The sequence below is a fragment of the Aricia agestis genome, chromosome 3 (assembly GCF_905147365.1).
Source record: "Aricia agestis chromosome 3, ilAriAges1.1, whole genome shotgun sequence".
Classification (NCBI taxonomy): domain Eukaryota; kingdom Metazoa; phylum Arthropoda; class Insecta; order Lepidoptera; family Lycaenidae; genus Aricia; species Aricia agestis.
This window is the reverse complement of record NC_056408.1, coordinates 13,689,505-13,702,455: the sequence shown is the minus strand read 5'-3', so window position 1 is coordinate 13,702,455 and position 12,951 is coordinate 13,689,505. Positions and strand designations below refer to the sequence as shown.

The following is a 12,951-nucleotide window of genomic DNA, read 5'->3' as shown; positions in this document are numbered from 1 at the left end:
TGTAATGTAACTAAGTATGTTTTACTGGCCACTATATTTTATGATGTTTTTAAAAATCAAGAACAATAATCTTTAAAAAGTTCTAATATGTAAATGTAGATGATAAAAAATATATATTTTATGTCTTTATCACATTATTATTATTGTACTTTAGTATTAACTGCATCTCACATCGTGCGGTATCGTAAACGATAACGTAATGCTTAAAGCGCTTTTAAAGAACAACGATATTATATTATCTCATGAAAAATGCAGGGATAAGAAAACAAGTCAGCTATCATTAAGAGAAGTAGCAACTTTGTTAATAAAATTAATTTGTAAAGTAGAAAGATCTGCAGTTGCGTAGGAACGTATGCAGTTTGTCACTGATAACAACTTTTACTATTTAACTTCTAAGTGCAAGAACTAAATGATTCATTTGAAAGTAATAAAAAAAGAATAAATTTTATGCGACGAGATAATAATAATGACTCTCACATCGGTTTCAGTGACAATGACCGGTTTCACTGAAGTCAAGCCGGTTATGCACGAGTGATTTTTTGCTCTAGGTACTCAATTACCTACTGATAAATCATAATATTATTATTGTGTATGCTGTTACAAGAGAACTTTTTATTTCTTAACTCTCATAACCCAATGGCTTCGGACTCAAGTTTTACATGCCAATCCGATGTAAGTATGTATGTACATAGGATGTGCAGGTGAAAACCTTTTCCTCAAACAATATGATCAGCCTACATCGGCAATCTGCACCGGTCCCAATTTCCTTTTGCACGGATCGCTCCAGTAGTTTTAAAGTAAAAACATCAATTTCCGTCATCAACTTTCATATTGGCGCAATCAATAATTGAATGCGTCAAGGAACGCAACGCTAATATTGTCATTTTTGAAGTTTTTGATACGGTCAGAGGGCATGCGTCGCGGTCATGCCTCACGTTCGGTTTTGACTGCGCTATAATGCATGCCTTTGACGAACAGAAAAAGGCACAAAGACAAAGCTCTACAGATATAACAATGCTGGGAAGATTATTATGAAAAGCTACATGCATATTTAATCGTTTCTCTGATAAATCGAACGAACACGATTACTTAAAAACGCTTCGCAGTACTTATCTCTTATCGAGCATATAATCTACACCCGCGGAAACGTGTCAAGTCAAGTTCAAATAATATAACAGCAGTAATCTTATGCAGCCTCAAAAGGTTAGCCCATGATAGGAAAATACGCGATTAATAATAATCTATATATATTATAATACAAAGTCGCTTTTTTACCTCATGTCCCTTTGTTCCCTAATCTTTAAAACTACGCAACGGATTTTGATGATTCTTTCAGTGTTACATAGCCCATTTATCGAGGAAGGCTATAGGCTATATTTTATCACGCTAAGACTAATAGGAGAATGTGGGAAAAAACGGGGGAAATTATTTGAGGGCTTATCTCGCGAACTAGGTACTGGAGCAATTTTTATGTTATTTGGCAAAGATAAGAAGTAGACCACGTGAAGGATCATAGGCTATCGATTTAATTTTTTCAGTGGCTATATATTTTATACCCGTGCGACGCCGGGGCGGGTCGCTATATTATAATGATAAGCCATTGATAACTTGCACACTACAATTAGTTGCCTGGATAATGGATAATATCCATAGTGGCCCAACGTGGAGTGTGCTGTGGGGCCTTGTATGAAATGTCATGTATTGTATACCAAAATGTTACACCACTGTCCACTGCGCTCTAACTGCCAGATAATGTAGCGGACGCGCAGCTATTCTGTACGTTACCTATTCTCATAAATCGAATGTCGCTCAAAGTAAGAGTATAGGGCAATAAAACGTGTTTCATCCCGAGGGTGCTAATTATTTTATTTATCAGTTCTGATAAACATTTTAACTGCTTTTATTTGACCATTTTTAACGGTTTTACCCAGTGTTATTTGGAGTGATGCTCAAGAATTTGACACGCAAAAGACTTGTGACAGTGACATAATTTCACGCCAAGTATGCGTCCCCTGGGACGCCTGTTTCAGTTTTAAGGCAAGATTTAAGAAGGATTTTACTTAGTTGCCTCATTTTTGTATTCAAATAGTAGGGAAACTGTTTTTGGAAGTTAAAATTTCTTTATTGCGTACTGTTTTTGGTTAAACTGGCGTCAGGACACGTGGGCAGAGCAAAAATTTGTAAGACGGAGAGAGAGATACCCGTTTTTTGTAATTTATTACACCAGAATATTATATATTTTGTGTTCTTAGTTAAAAGTTAAAACATAGAATTTAATTTGTATCTGACACTCGTGCAAATTATTTACTTTCAACTTTCATACTTGTCGTTTATCAAGCAGTCGTTTACTAAAGGGTTTTCAATATGATTGTTTCAAATCTACTTTCTAGTAAGAATCAGTGATTGAAATCAGATACAGACGAACAAACAAAAGATTTAAAAATATTACAGCTGGCGGCGGACAGGCCGAGCTCTGAGCAACAATACGTTGCATGTCTTGTGCCGGTAACAGCAACATCTCTATGAAAAGCTTTATGAAACCATTTTTAATGGAAATGGTGAAATATTCAAGACTATAATGTGATTAATATGGGAGTGTCACTTTCAATATTTTTTGTAATTAAATAAGTTAAAACCATCAAATTCGCAGTTCCTGAGTAATCCTGAGGGATTAGGCCGATCGAATTTTCTTCGATGATCTTTATTTCAAAAATAATTAAAAATTGTACCTACCAGTTGTATTTACATGATATTCTTTCGCCAGTTCGGTCATATCGTCCTACTGGATTTCTCATAGTCCAGGAGGACCAATGACCGAATGTAAGGAAGTGGGCATTCTCTTCTCTTGACCATCATAAAAACACTTTTGTGTAGCTGAAAAGCTTTGAACGAGTACCATCACCGAAACTTACTATGCCGAAACCGTGTGGGAGGTTATTATTATTATATTTACATAGTTACTATTTTCAAATAGCAGGGTAAACTATATTTATCTGTCTGAAACTAAAATGTGGTCGGGGATTCGCGGTACTTATGCAAAAAGTTTCAAACAATTTAATCCACCTTTAGTGTATCGATGTGTAAAGTTTCATTAAAATCAGTTCGTTCATGGGTCAACAAGCGAGCAAAGTTTTGTGTTATAGATCATTCACTGTTCCTGGAATCAATGCATATGCTTACAATAATTCAAGGAGGCTTTGCATTGTTATTCTCTTCTCATTGTTCTGAATCTTTTGTTAATTCCATACTATACTATATACTATAATATTATAAATGCGAAAGTGTATCTGTCTGTCTGTCTGTTACCTCTTCACGCTCAAATCGATGAACCGATTTTGCCGAAATTTGGCATGGAGATGCTTTGAGTCCCGGGAAACCACTTAGGATACTTTTAATCCCGAAAAAATGTACGGTTCCCACGAGATAAACTAATTTTGGCGCAACGGAGTTGCGGGCATCATCTAGTATTATATAATTTTGTGCTTATTATACTGTATCCAGTATATCTTACTGTTTTTGTACGGCAAAAGCTATATGGTAAGCTTTCTAATTTCACTACTACTTTATACGTGGCAGAACCATGCTTCAGGAACGAATGCGCCGGCCGGAAAACCGGCGTGAAACAGCGCTTGCGCTGTGTTTCGCCGAGTGAGTGAGTTTATCGGAGACCTAATCCCCTACCCTATTCCCTACCCTATTCCCTTCCCTACTCCCTTCCTTACCCTCCCCTATTCCCTTCCCTTCCCTTCCCATCCCTACCACCTATTACCCTATTCCCTCTTAAAAGGCCGGCAACGCACCTGCAGCTCTTCTGATGCTACGAGTGTCCATGGGCGACGGAAGTTGCTTTCCATGAGGTGATCCCGTTTGCTCGTTTGCCCCCTTATTTCATAAAAAAAAAAACTACAAGGATACAGTATGCACAAATTTTAGTGGCCTAATAGCTCCGTGTATTTGACAGGAAATCCTGTCACATGTGCCCACGTATGCTTGTAGCAGTGAAATTAACACTTTGCCTTCTCAGTCTGAAAGCGTTTTTTCACCTGTGCAATGTGCATTTTTATGCACAGAAGGGCATAATGTTATTTGTTCTCTTCCAGTTACATTGTATCAACTAATTATATTTTGCCAGGTATTATAGTGAGTTTACGTAAAGTGACTCGTTAAAAAGCTGTTACAAAATACATGGGGTTAACACTCGGCCAACACAATATACTAGGGACTTAGGCCTAAGGAACCTGTTCAAATATTTCTAAAACGGGTATGATTTATTTTACAACCCTTAAGGTATATTAAGGAAATTGCTAATATAATATTACTAGATGACGCCCGCGACTCTGTTGCGTCAAAATTCGTTTATGGCGCGGGAACCGTACATTTTTCTGTAATAAAAAGTATCCCATAGGTTTCTCGGCAATACCCAGAAAATGGGTTCAGCGGCTTGGGTGTGAAGAGATAACAGATAGACCAACAGACACACTTTATATTAATAAGTATGGATTAATCTTATAAGTCGATCCTTATAATTAACTTCTCTATAAAAATTTCGATCTTCAGCGCTGCCACTTTCACAGTGAACTCTTTACAAGGAACACGAACACACCCTAAAGTATTATGACTTATTTTTGTTACAACCTGTATATACAGTTTATTTTTATTAAAAGGGGGATAGTTTTTAAAGACTGTATTTCTCAGAAAGTATACATTTGATGTCATCGTCACAGATAACTTTGCACACCTGTAGCTTTAGTATTTATTATACGCCCAAAATCAAATCTTGGCCGTATAATATAATATTTTTCAGGCTCTCGATATTAATTTATAAATTTCTATTTGACAATGGAGTTATTATATTATAGGAGGTAATATCACTGATATGAATATAAATTAATGAATAACCAATTCAATTCCGTACATTGTATTATGAAGAACTTATTGTATAATTAGATCAAGTGCTTGCATAAAAAATTGGACCATTACTGGGTATCTTTGTAGAATAAAACTTAATTTTAATTAGCATGAGGGCCATTCGAAATTAATAAGGAAATAAATATAGATAATGTCGGTGTCCTTTTAGTTTGATTACTACATAAAAAGATTTTTTTAAATAATTAAAAAAATATTTAAAAAAAAGTTTTAATTTAGAATTTCATTTTTAAATAACAGATTTCTGTCAGTGGTTATTTGGTACAAGACTTCTTTTTCTGGCGTATTTATTATAAAATTAGGTGAAATAAACCTAATTGTTATTTTTGTTAACATAATATTTCTTTCTCATAAATTAAGTTATTAAATTGAATTCTAGAATATTCCTCAAATCAAAATGTGCAATGTTTTTATACCACATTCTATTTATTTAATTGAGGAATCAATTAAATAAAATCAATTAAAAAAGTTTTTTTTTAAATAACAAAAATAATTAAATTACTTTCTAAGAATATTAGTAGGTCCCCCAATAATCTTCTTAATAATAGGTCAGAACTCAGAATATTATTAATAACTCACGTGTTGCCGTCCGGGCGCGCTTGCAGGTGTGTTGGGCGCCGCGCGGGATCACCGCTTATATACCGCGCCAACCGCCTCAACACATCACCGCCTCTCCGCCTTCTTACATAAAACTTCATAGGGTTAAGTACTTATTAAATTGTGATTGCCACCAAAATATGACAATATCACGTTTAATGAGTCTGATGGAAAATTACCACTAAACATAATATGTTTTGGTGTAAATTTGTATATTATGAATTATGAATAATTACTATTATATACAAAAATAATTAAATGTACGATATTCCAAAATAATATTTCGTGGTTTTGCAGCTCGAGAAAGTCTACAAAAACTATTGAATATAAAATCGATGTTTGCGGAAACAAATTATATACTTACAGTAAAATAATAAAAGACATATTATTTAAATACAGCTTAAACGCTACAAACTGAAGAACGAATTTTATATTAAATTGGACACGGATGATACAATTGATGTGATAGTGTGTTGAACAGATTAAAGAAGCTGAAATACGAATATGCTATGGGTATTGGGGTGCTTTATGATAATAAGGATTACGATAATTATATAACAACGGAATTTTCGCCCGATAAACCAAATTTTACGCATAATTATTGATCGTTTAGGGTTAATATTCAACAATGCCGCGCCTTTAACTCTTGTTGTAAAAAGATGTACAATAAAAAATGTTCAATAAAACTTATTATTGTAGGTAGCTTTTTTAATTGGGCGTTGGCCCACCACACATTCCCACCACTGTATCTCCTGTGTCGCCAGGATTGTCAGTGGTATCCAACTATGGAAAAACCCTTTGATATGATCTCAGGGAGCCCGAGGGACATGCTAAAACTGTTTTGGGACGAACGCAACCGCAACGAAAATTAATGAGAACAAAATAGAAAAAAAAGGTTTAGGGGCTGCCTAACTATTAAACTCAATGACTGTCAATTTTATGTTGAAATATTTAAAAAATGTTGATCGCTTGTCGTTCATTAATTTACTAACCGAACATGCGATACAGCTGAATCGAAACTACTTCCCTGAATCGACTTAGTTACTTCATTATTTCATTAAAGAATTTATGATACAATTGATAAAATATAAGTTTGTACATATCGGCTTGCAATATTGAAGTGAATTCAAACAATTATTGTGTTTAATGATTTTATGGATATAATTTAATCATAAATATAAAATGGTAAGATCGATTGTGTTAAACTTTAAAATCTAAATAAAAATGTTGTGTTATTGTCGTGCAGGTCGGAAAAGTGTATAACACCTATCTAAATATATAACTAATATAATAATATATAACTCAAAGGTGACTTACTGACTGACATAGTGATCTATCACGCACAGCCCAAACCACTGGATGGACCGGGCCGAAATTTGGCATGCAGGTAGATGTTATGACGTAGTTATCCGCTAAGAAAGGATTTTGTTCAATTCTACCCCCAAGGGGATAAAATAGGGGATGAAAGTTTGTATGAAACTTTATCAATTTTAACCGATTGGGCTGAGACTTACATGCTTAATTAATGATAATACTTCTTAAAGCGAGCGACGCCGCCGGCAAAAGCTATAAGTATAATATAAATTCTAAACATGATAATATACACTGTGACCTGGGCTATACGTTTCATTTTGCTGTACGCCACTGCAAAGCAGCGACATGGGCAGACTTATGTCGGTAGAATATAAGACCTATAGCCTAGTAGTAGTAGTTTTATTGGCCCAAAATAATCCCGTTCTCGGAGAACGGCGATGGACAGGCCCAAGTGTTTGAGATGTTTCCTTCAAATCTTTTTGTCAGTTTTCTTATTTTTAATTTTGCTCATTAATCAGCAATGATAAATATGCCCAATTCTAATTTTTTTTACTTTTTGCAATGGCAAAACAACATTGTCGGGTCAGCCAGTAATATTGATTCTCGTTAACGTAAGCGTGCTACGCGTCGAAGCTCCACGTAGCATCTCCGCTGGTTCTCGTAGCGTTTCGTAGAAGGTCTACGTCTCATACTACATCTATATGTCGCAGGGAAATGAGGATATCAGGGATTTCGTGAAATCCCTAGGGATATCACGATCTCCCGGTAGATGCCGAATATTCTTGTTTATTACGTCTTCTTACTAAACAAATCTAGTGATATGTCATTTCACTAAACTAAATCTAGTGAAATGTCAGAAAAGAGGATACCGCCGAATAAAAATCGAGCCACGCATTTCCCTCGCTTGCTCTAGCACCCACACGAGTGGGAGTGAAACAATTAATGCGTCGCTCGAGTTGGCACGGCTCATCTAGCTATAGCGGTTCTTGAGGTAGCCTGGAGACAGACAGACCGACGGAGAGGCAGTTTTACCCTTTGGGTACGGAACCGTAAAAACTAGGATAATTGAAGATCTGAAGTAGGTACCTGGAGTAACTGTGTTTTCTAATCAGGGTGACCCTGATTAGCAAACACAAGAGCCTAACCAAACTATTAGAGATCGACATGCCACCTTTACAAAAAATATTCAACTTGGTGGGCCGCTTCATTTGACGTCAAAAATCAAAGGTCTGAAGTATCTGATGAAGAACCTTGGTTTCAACTGTATAATTCAGAGATATGGTGATGCCCCCTCAGATCTGCTATAGTTGCATTACACGTATGATAATAATAAATAAATCAATAAAAAAAATATAACTCCTATACCGGTTTCGGTGACGGTGGTCGGTTTCATTGAATCCAGGCCAGTTATGCAGGAGTAATTTTATAGTACCCAAGTGTGTGCGCAGTACACAAGAGCTATCTCTCTATTCCTTTACTCATATATAACCCAGTGGGACGGAAGACCGACACGACTGGCGAGAGATCAGGCGCAGGACCGACTTTTTACACGCCCATCCGACGCATTGATCATCTAATATCTTACTTGTCAGAGTAAGATGTTAGATGATCCTTTCAAAGTACCCGTGTGGGTACTAGAGCGAGCGAGAGAAATGCGTTGCTCGATTTCTTTTCGGTGGTATCCGCTTTTCTGACATTTCACTAGATTTAGTTTAGTAAAATGACATATCACTAGATATTTTAGTAAGAAGACGTATTAAATAAGAATATTCGGCATCTGCCGGGATTTCGTGATGTCCCTAGTATTTTGGTAGAAAAGTATTGTTTTTGGTAGAAAATTGTACTAAATGGTAAAAATTTTTCATGACGCTGACAACCCTATTTTTGTTTACCAATTATTTAAAAATTTAAAATTACCTGCACTACACCTGATGATGATTTTATCGAAACCGGTCGTGTAAAACATAATTGTTATTAATAAAAGTGGAAAAAGTGCATGAAAAGTGTATATTATTACTGTGAAACATGAATTTCCACCAAGAAGTTACGGTACATTCAATATCATATATTATTTTTTTTTAATATACTTGTGGTCTATTCTACACGGAGTTCTTTAAAATAAACACAAAAATAAAAATATCGCATCTTCACACAAGTGTCTTATATTCTGTTGTTTTCTTCTTTACACAAGTAAACACACACTTTCGCATTTATAATATTAGTATGGAAGTATGGATAATATCTTATGCTCTAAAAACTCTTTAGGATCTAAGCCGTTGAAAATTATAATTTGTATATTAAGGTGAGGTGACTAAAATTTTGCCCTTTCCTATATTTGCAAGAATTATTTTTACAATTGGCTATAAAATAACCTTAACGCTATCTATTTCTTTTAAAATCTTAATATAAACGGCGTTTATAAATACCTACGTATTATTATAAATTATTATTTGTTGATTTAAGTTCAGATGTTTCTCGGTTGTTATTATTCTCTGTTTATTTTGTAAGAAATATTGTATTGGCTAATGGTATATTATATTCTGAAACGTGTAAAGGTGAGAGACCTTTATTAGGCTTCAAAAATATATTCGTACTTTCATATTTTTTCAATCTCTTTTATAACTTAGTCTAAAACAAAGTTGCTTTCCGATGTCTATATTTTCTTTGTGTGATCAAACGAGCAAACGGGTCACCTGATGGAAAGCAACTTCCGTCGCCCATGGACACTCGCAGCATCAGAAGAGCTGCAGGTGCGTTGCCGGCCTTTTAAGAGGGAATAGGGTAATAGGGGAGGGTAGGGATGGGAAGGGAAAGGAATAGGGGAGGATAGGAAAGGGAATTGGGCCTCCGGGCCCAATTCCCTTTCCTTACCGGAGTAAACTCACTCACTCAGCGAAACACAGCGCAAGCGCTGTTTCACGCCGGTTTTCTGTGAGAACGTGGTATTTCTCCGGTCGAGCCGGCCCATTCGTGCCGAAGCATGGCTCTCCCACGTATGAAACTTTTTTTACTTTTTCTAAACATAAAATGTGATTCAACTGGGAATTTTACATGTAAAAGTTATACTATATGCATAGTAGGAAATAATGATTCAACATTATGTAGAAATTATAGCATAGAAGGAAAATGCTAGTAGAAAATGTTACTTAGTAAAAAAAAAGTAGAATTTTTATACTAAGAAATTTAATCTAAACTTTAACAGATACTTATGATCTAAATATGTAGGATACTCGGAGTTAGCTAGGATGTTCTTAAATTAAGTTTCTCTTATGAGTAGGCCAGCTAGCGACATTTAGCAGGAATATTATTAAATCCCAGTGACCGAACTTCGCTTAAGAATAATAATTTATTCGCTAAATACAGGAGTATTATTCTAATTTCAATTTAATAATAACAAAAATCCATTTATCGCGGTATGATCGCGGTAGTAGTCACTACATTTTGGGTGTCCAATGTCCATAAAAAATACAATCTATACTATATTAATATTATAATTCTGCAGAGTTTGTTAGTTTGTATGCTTTTTTGTTTGAACGCGCTAATCTCAGGAACTACTGGTCCGATTTGAAAAATTCTTTCAGTGTTAGATAGCCCATTCATCGAGGAAAGCTATAGGCTATATTTTATCACGCTAAGACTAATAAAAACGAAGAAATAGAGGAAAATGTGGAAAAAACGGGGGGAAATTATTTGAAAGGGCTCATTTGAACGCGCTAATCTCAGGAACTACTGGTCCGATTTGAAAAATTCTTTCAGTGTTAGATAGCCCATTGATTGAGAAAGGTTAAAGACTATATTTTATCACGCTAAGACTAATAGGAGCGAAGAAATAGTGGAAAATGTGTAAAAAACGGGGAAAATTATATGAAAGGGCTCATTTGAACGCGCTAATCTCAGGAACTACTGGTCCGATTTAAAAAAATCTTACAGTGTTAGATAGCTCATTTGTTGAGAAAGGTTATACGTTATATTTTATCACGCTAAAATGAATAAGAGCGAAATAATAAAGGAAAGTGTGGAAAAAACGGGGGGAAATTATTTGAAAGGGCTTATTTGAACGCGCTAATCTCAGGAACTGCTGGTCTGATTTGAAAAATTCTTTCAGTTTTAGATAGCTTATTTATCGAGAAAGGCTATAGGCTATATTTTATTATTCTACACCTAATAGGAGTGAAGAAATAGAGGAAAATGTGGAAAAACGGGGAAAATTATATGAAATTGCATATTATCTTAAGATTCTTAAGAACTACTGGAGCAATTTTTATGTTATTTGGCAAACATGAAGAATAGACCACGTTAAGGGACATAAGATATTTTTTTGCGGAAAAATGTACGGTCACGTGAAATTCCTAAATTACGCAAACGAAGCCGCGCGGAACATCTATATATAATAATTTCGTAGGAAAGTCAATGCTGTACATTGAATATTTTTGTACAATAAATAATACTTGGGACGTGATTTACTATACTAACGCGGACGAAGTCGCGGGCAACAGCTAGTCAGTAAAATAATAATTTTGACTTTAACAATACATTAGAACTATGTATTTTTATTTACAACTTTAATCCTTCGATCATGGATTCTTGGAAATCTATTGTTATTCTATTGTGTCTCGCTCACTGGGGTGAGCTTATAGGGCTTGATGGGTTAAACTATAAAGTAACAAGTATTTAAAAAATATATTTATTTTCAAAAACAACTAATAATAATAAAAAAAACCTCTTAAGACGCGGTAAGTAGTTGTAAGCTAAGAAGATAAAGTTGTTTTTACAAAAGGAATGTTTTTCTCAGTTCAGAATTTAATTTGGGGTACAACTATTGAAAGAGGTAAACACTTTTTCTTTTATTGCGTCTCTAACTTTGTTAAGTTATCTAGCGCCAAAGATACTGAAATAAATATAGACACGTCACAACCAATTAGAATTTTAATAGAATAAAACACTAACATGTAACAATTCAATTGTTTTTTAAGTTGCTATATTTAAAGCAAATTTAGAAAGTTTTACTCATATATATTTTTTTCTTTTAATATTTATAAAATAGCTGTAATGATACGTAAATAATTATTACTAGTATTCCACCTAATTTTTTGTCAAAATTCTAATTCATGTAATGTTCTACTTTGAACGCAATTTTATTTATTTTAAGTTAAATTGCAATAAATAAAACGATAATGATAATATAACTATTATTTAGTCCTGTAATGGACTGGGTACTTTGTCAAGTGGCATTCAATAATTTCGACAATGAAGCTAAGAGATAAAGAATATGTAATTTGACAACGCTTTGCTAAGTACGAGTAACATTATGTATCATCGATATCTTTTGAAATCCCATTAAGACACGAGACAATTCTACCCTTTTCTATAGTCTATGATCCTTGAACTATTTCCTTTATTTTTACTATCGACAGTTTTACTTCACCAATGGTAATATTAATTATTATTGAAATCCTGAGTTAATTTCTGCCCATTAGTCAATTTTATCTTTTTCGGACTTCGAACTGTTTTCCTGTTTTGAAATCTAAAGTACTTAAGCAAATAAGCAAGAATTGATAAAAAAAAATTCATACGCATGCGCGGTCCCTGTTTGCACACGTCTTCTAGTCAGAAATCTAGATATTTAATTGTTGAACCGTGCATATTTCGCGCATAAAAAGTATCATAATAATATTTCCTTTCCCGGGACTCAGACTATCTCCATACCAAATTTAATCAAAATCGGTTCAGAGTTTAAGCGTGAAGAGTTAACAGACAAACAGACATACAATCTTTCGCATGTATATTATTAATATGTAAGTATTTCATATAGTTGTGTAGGTATTAATCATAATTTAATTGTTATTCTTCATTACTGCCTTTTTCAAAATGTGACTAAACCTCAACTACTTCTGCACCTAGTTTTTAATGAATTCTTTTGTAGTCGGTACCCGGTCAGAACTTAGACGCTTGACATATAACTTAGCCGGTACCGACTTTAAAAGAATGAAAATTGGGTGCAGAAGTAATTGAGGATTAGTTGAATTTTGAAAAAAGCACTTAAATGGAGAATAACAATTATTTCATACGTTTTAGATCTTTTTAAGAATATTGTTTTTATCTTAGAAGTCGGGT

The 12,951-nt window shown here is 34.4% G+C and overlaps 1 protein-coding gene across 1 annotated transcript in view; it reads right to left on the bottom strand.

Moving 5' to 3' along the window:
* The window catches only part of LOC121725302, a 31,620-nt gene extending 26,101 nt beyond the window's left edge, over positions 1-5,519 (bottom strand). Inside the window, exon 1 of the mRNA XM_042112191.1 lies at positions 5,506-5,519. The gene's annotated coding sequence lies outside the window, so the exon portion shown is untranslated. The remainder of the gene's footprint in view (positions 1-5,505) is intronic.
* Between the last annotated feature and the right edge of the window lie 7,432 nt (positions 5,520-12,951).